The sequence below is a fragment of the Sapajus apella genome, unplaced genomic scaffold (genome assembly GCF_009761245.1).
Source record: "Sapajus apella isolate SASKATOON/1434 unplaced genomic scaffold, GSC_monkey_1.0 scaffold63, whole genome shotgun sequence".
NCBI classification, from domain to species: Eukaryota; Metazoa; Chordata; class Mammalia; order Primates; family Cebidae; genus Sapajus; species Sapajus apella.
In genome coordinates this window covers 8,954,331-8,960,351 of record NW_022437003.1, presented here as the reverse complement: position 1 = coordinate 8,960,351, position 6,021 = coordinate 8,954,331, and positions in this window count along the sequence as shown.

Sequence of the window (6,021 nt, the reverse complement as noted above, 5' to 3'; positions counted from 1 at the left end):
TGTCTCCTATTTATATCACTAAGATTAGAAGAGAGTGACAATATGCATCAGAAGGCATTTCCATGTCATTAAAAGACTACTTAGCCACTAGGCCTTAAGACTGCTAGGTTTGAGGTTGCAACTATTTTCCCCACTTTATGCTGCAAGAAACTGAATATACGGTCTTCAGTGGCTATGCCGAGTTTTAGGAGTCCTGAATTGTGCTGAGGAACAAGCTCCCAAGATCTGAGCTGGACCTTTTCAAGCCGCAGCAGACCCATTGGTTTCTGGCTAGCATCTCTCCTTTTTCTCCTGATACAGACTCCTAGGTGTTTCCTGGTAACTAGGAAAATGTTGAATGGTTTATGAAGTATTTGGTAGTCAATCGTGTCTCATATAATAGGGCTGCCGGGCTGGGCACAGTGGCTTACACCTGGAATCTCAGCACTTTGGGAGGCCAAGGTGGGTGGATCATGAGGTCAAGATCATCCTTGCCAACATGTTGTAACCCCATCTCTACTAAAAATGCAAAACTCAGCTGGACATGGTGGTGTGCACCTATAGTCCCAGCTACTCCGGAGGCTGAGGCAGGAGAATTACTTGAACCCAGGAGGTGGAGGTTGCAATGAGCCAAGATCATGCTGGTGACAGAGGGAGACTCTGTCTCTAAATAAATAAATAAATAAATAAATGAGGTTGCCAGGTTTCAAAAATAAAAATATGAGATGCTCAGTTAAATTCAAATTTCAGATAAAGTACAAATAATTTTATAGTAGAATATGTCCTCAATATTATATTTTATCTTGCAACCTTACTCAAAAATAAATTAGAATACTAAACAGTTTGAGTTGTTTGGTTATATTCAAGAGCTGCTGTGAAAGCCATTGAATATGCTTGTGATTCTGTCCCCAGGGAATACCTCTTATTTTTAAATATATATATTTCTTGTCATCTTTAATAAGCTATTCTTAAGTTTCAGATAATTAAATTGAAATTGAAACTCTGATCTCCTTGTGAATTCGGGTTCCAACCTGTTAAAGGTGGTCTGTTCTACATCTGAATTAATTGAATATTGGACGGGAGGAGGCTGGTAAATTCATCAAGAGAAATGTAATTTCTTTGTTTACTTGAAACACCTGAGTCCTTAAGCATGGCGCTCTAAATTCACCGAAAGCAAGATAAAAACTTACAGCAGAGAAGGGGAAAAATGAAACTGTGTGTTGAAGAGATTAAGATGGACAGAGCTGAATGCTGTTTACATAATTAAATGAGGTGTATGTGAACATCTCCATGGTAACAAGTCATATGGAGGCATTCAGAGTATGGGGAGATCAAAGGTTTGGTTTAATAGAAGGTTTGCATATGGAGATTTTAAAAAATTGAACAAAATTGTAATGTCTATGACAGAAGGTATGAAGGCTAGTGTACACCCAGAGAAGTATACCACTTAACATTTGCTTATCAATTGAAACCCGCATTTTTCTAGAAATGCAAGGTTAAGAAAAGTACAGAAGGATCCTGGCAAGCTAAAAGAAGTACCCATAAGATTAGAGTTTGGCTTTAAAGCCTGGTGTTTTATGTCAAGTGTGCCTGTCAACTCGGGCTCAATTGTACTCATCCCCCCTTTACTGGGATTCGTGTGGGCAGCCATGTTTTCTTGCTTTGTGCCAAGCTCTAACCTTATACAGCATTGGAACTTTACATTCGGGCCCACCTTCACTCCAAGTTAGGAAAATGTAGTGGATATTTATTAACCACAGCAGAGCTCTACTTCTGAAAAGGGTTATCAATGAATTACTATAGCCACAGAGATAAAATGATATGATTGGGCCATCTCCACAGCTGCAGGGAATCATTCATTCATCGAAGTCAGTAAATACTCATTCAGGGTTGTCTGGGTGCTGGGCCAGGCACTATTTCTAGGCACTAGGATGTATCTGTTGCCTAGAAATAAAACAAACATCAAAATCCTGGCCGGCATGGTGGCTCACGTCTGTAATCCCATCACTTTGGGAGGCCAAGGTGGGTGGTTAGCTTGAGCCCAGGAGTTTGAGACCAGTCTGGGCAAACCTCATCTCTACAAAAAAATACAAAAAATTAGCCAGGCCTTGATGGCTTGTGCCTATAGTCTCATCTACTTGGGAGGCTGAGGTGGGAGGACTGCTTGAGCCTGGGAGGCTGAGGCTACAGTGAGCTGTGATTGCATCACTGCACTCCAGCCGGAGTGGCAGAGTGAGACCCTGTCTCAACAAAAAGAAAAAAAATATCAAAATCCCTGCTCTAACGGGAGGATTACATTCTAGTGAGGAGAGACTGGCCATCAAGACTGTTCATTTCTTCATTCCACTGCAAACATTTATTAAGCCGCTGTGTACCAGGCACTGTTGTAGACACTAGAGGGTGTGTGTGTGTGTGTGTGTGTGTGTGTGTGTGTGTTGTGTTTTCGAGACTGAGTCTTGCTTTGTTGCTCAGGCTGTAGTACAGTGGCACGATCTCCACTCACTGTAACCTCTGCCTCCTGGGTTCAAGTGATTCTCATGCCTCAGCCTCCTGAATAGCTGGGATTACAGGCATGTGCCACCATACCCGCTCATTTTTACATTTTTAGTAGAGATGGTGTTTCACCATGTTGACCAGGCTGGTCTTGAACTCCTGCCCTCAAGTGATCTGCCTGCCCCAGTCTCCTAAAGTGCTGGGATTACAGGCATGAGCCACCATGTCCAGCTGACACTACGGTACATTAATAAGAAAAACAGACCACAATCCTTCCTCCTGGAGTTTATATGCTAGTGCGAGGAGCTACACGGTACTCCTAGCAAATTAGTATGTTAGAAGATGATAAATGCTATGGGAAAAAATAGAGTAGGATAAGGAGAGAGAGAGATTTCTTGGGGGTTGAGGGGTACAATTTAAGTGGGGTGGCCAGGGAAGACCTCACTGAGAAGAAGACATGAAGGCCCTGGGGAGAGCAGGGGCATCAGACCATCTGGGCCACAGTCCAGGTAGCTCCTTTGGTCCGGGAACAGGTATATCATTCAAGCCAGGCCAACCAACGCCTCTCTCTGGGATTTTTCAACCAAAGCAGACTAGAACCCACCAGTTTTTCTCTCCCTTAAGGGAGCTGCAGGGAGGTAAGCCTGGGGCTGCTGCTGACAGCTGTGCCTCTGCTTCGGGAGAAAATGATGATGGAGGAGAGAAAGAACAGGAGACAGAAAATGGACACAGAGGTCCTGGGGGCTTGGAGAGCTGGGCTCACGGGGGCCCAGAGTCTACTCTCTGTCCCTTCAGCAGTTCGATGTGGGAGCAAGTTTCCTTCTTTTGCGTCAGCTAACTCCAGTTGGGTGTCTGTGACTTATAGGCAAAGGGGGCGACCACTCAGAAGGGAAAGGGAATTTCCAGCCATTCTGGAGCAGCACATTCGCTAGAGAAAAGTCTCCTGAGGCTTCCATTCTCACGCTGGTGCCCCGCACAGGAAAGGCTGCGCCCACAGGCCCTGCCCAGAGTCATGCTTCCCAGATGTTTGAATATGTACGGCTTACACATTTTCAGAAGGAAAAACAAAAAGCATGTTGGGCTGGCGACTTTTTAATTTGATCCAATGAGGCTAAGAGAAAATAAAGAACCTGGAATCAACCACTTTCACCACCATTTCATGGGAGATGCGGCATGCTCGAACTCTGAAGGTGGAAGGCATGGTTCAGAATAAAGGATAGCATTGCGAATAGAACAAAATAATGTGATGAAAGCCCCACCCTATTTTCTTGTTTCCCAAAGGTCTGGGGAAAGCACCTCTGACAGCAGCCCTAATGCACCCCGGCAGGGGCTTAGAACGATGCCCTGGAGTGTGTGGGACTCAGAACTGTCAGGAAGACACGGGGCCCTAAGGGCTGGGCTCCTCTTTCCAAATCTTGATAGGCGAGTTGATTAGACACTAGATCCCGCAGGCAAAGGATTTTGTAACTAGCAGAGAATTCCCTTGCCTTGGGAACAGCAGACTATTGCTATACCTTCCAGGGCTGGAAAGAGAATGAACCTAGTGTCTGCTGACCTGGGATACTTGTTCCCCAGGAATTAGCTTTTGAAGAGCTTGCTCCTGTGCCTATTTGAGGGAGGCAGTCCAATCCTCATGACGACATCTATCCGACCTTTCCTGCCCGTCGCCAGACTTCAGACCCTCCCTAATAGCCATGCTGTGTTACCGCCTTCGAATTTCCCTTTTCTCTAGGACTGCTGTTTGCCTGAGCATTGCCTTGTGCTAGTGCAGATGTTGGTAAGGTATTTCTGGGTAGTAAATGCTTTAGGCTTTGTGGGCCACATGGTCTACCGAAACATCTCAGCTCTGCTGCTATTGTGCAGAAGCAGCCACAGACAATATGTAAACAAATGGGTGAGGCTGTGTTCCAATAAAACTTTATTTACAAAAACAGATGGAGAGCTAGATTTGGCCCACAGGCCACAGTCTGCTAATGCTTACACTTAGCCCCTATTTCAAAATGTGCAATTTAACCCTCCCTTGTTGTTAAAGACACTGATGACGTTTGTTACCTTTACCCAGGGGAAGAAGGAGGAGAGACTGAGCTGTACTTTTACTGATACCCTAGAGTCTGTGACTTTCTTGTAACTTTCTTATTACTAAGACCTTATGCCACATTTATTCTCTGTAAAACAGAACCCAATTTTTTCATTGTGGTGGGTTAATCTTTTTTTTTTTGAGACGGAGTCTTGCTCTGTCACCAGGCTGGAGTGCAGTGGCACAATCTCGGCTCACTGCAAACTCCGCCTCCTGGGTTCAAGCGATTCTACCGCCTTAGCTTCCTGAGTAGCTGTGACCACAGGCGTGGTAGGTTTATCTTAAGAATTTTAAATACTTTCTCAAACCAGGCAATAAATTCAATGTTCTTGTTGTGGGTTAAATTTATCCACCCCACCCCACCCCAAACTCATATGTTGAATTTTCAACCAAAGCTGACTAACCCCTAGTAGTGCAGACTGTGACTTTATTTGGAAAAAGGGTCATTGCCGATGTCACTGGATAAGTTAGGATGAGATCCTACTGGACGAGTGAGATGAACCCTAATCCAATATAACTGGTGTCCTTATAGAAAGGGGAAATTTGAACACAAACACATACAAATGGGCACACCACATGAAAATTGGAGTAATGCTGACATACCCAGAGGAGCTACTTGGAGCTCAGAGAGGTCTGGAACAAATTCAGTCCTGTTCTGGCACCTTCAGAAGGGACAAGGTCCTGATAACACCTAGAGCTCAGACTTCCAGCCTCCAGAACTGTGAGAGAATAAAGTTGTGTGATTTAAGCCACTCAGTATGCAGTGCTTGGTTATGGAAGCATTAGCAAACAAATATAGTTCTGTTACGACATGGGCTGACCCAAGGTAGACCAGTGATGAATCTTGACTCTTTCAATGGGGACATGTTGGTAACACCCAGATGGAAGGTTGGGCATTTGTGACCTGGGGTTGTAGATTGAAAAAGAATTGTTCACATATTCCTGGGTTGTTCTGAGGGACTGTGTTAAAGAAGTTAAAGAAGCTTCTCTTCCCGGGTCTGCTAGGGGAGGGGTTTCAAATGCAGGGATTTCCTTTGACCACCTCCTCCACGCCTCCATCCAGAGACTAGACGGGTTTCAGATGTAAAATTCTTTGCCTGGTTTTCCTGCACGCAGGAAGGTAGGGAAAGCCAGGTAGGGCTCTTTTGTCCCAAACTCCCACCGAAAGCTCTGGAAGGGCTCTGTAACTCAGAATTGTAGAATAAGTAGCCAATCTGATATCAGAGTCAAAGATCAATCACTCCAGAGGAAGTTTGAAAGAACTCCTGTCATTGGACGAGAACATGAATGGGGCGGGAATAACTCAAGGGTTACATCTTCAGCTCCTCCTACCCAAATGGATTTCCCTCTCTGGGTTCCCCTCCCACAACAGAGTGGGAGCTCGCTCCCCCCTCCCCCCTCCCCCCTCCCCCCCCTCCCTCCCCCCCCCCCCCCCCCTCCCCCTCCCCTCTCCCCTCTTTCTCTGTCTCTCC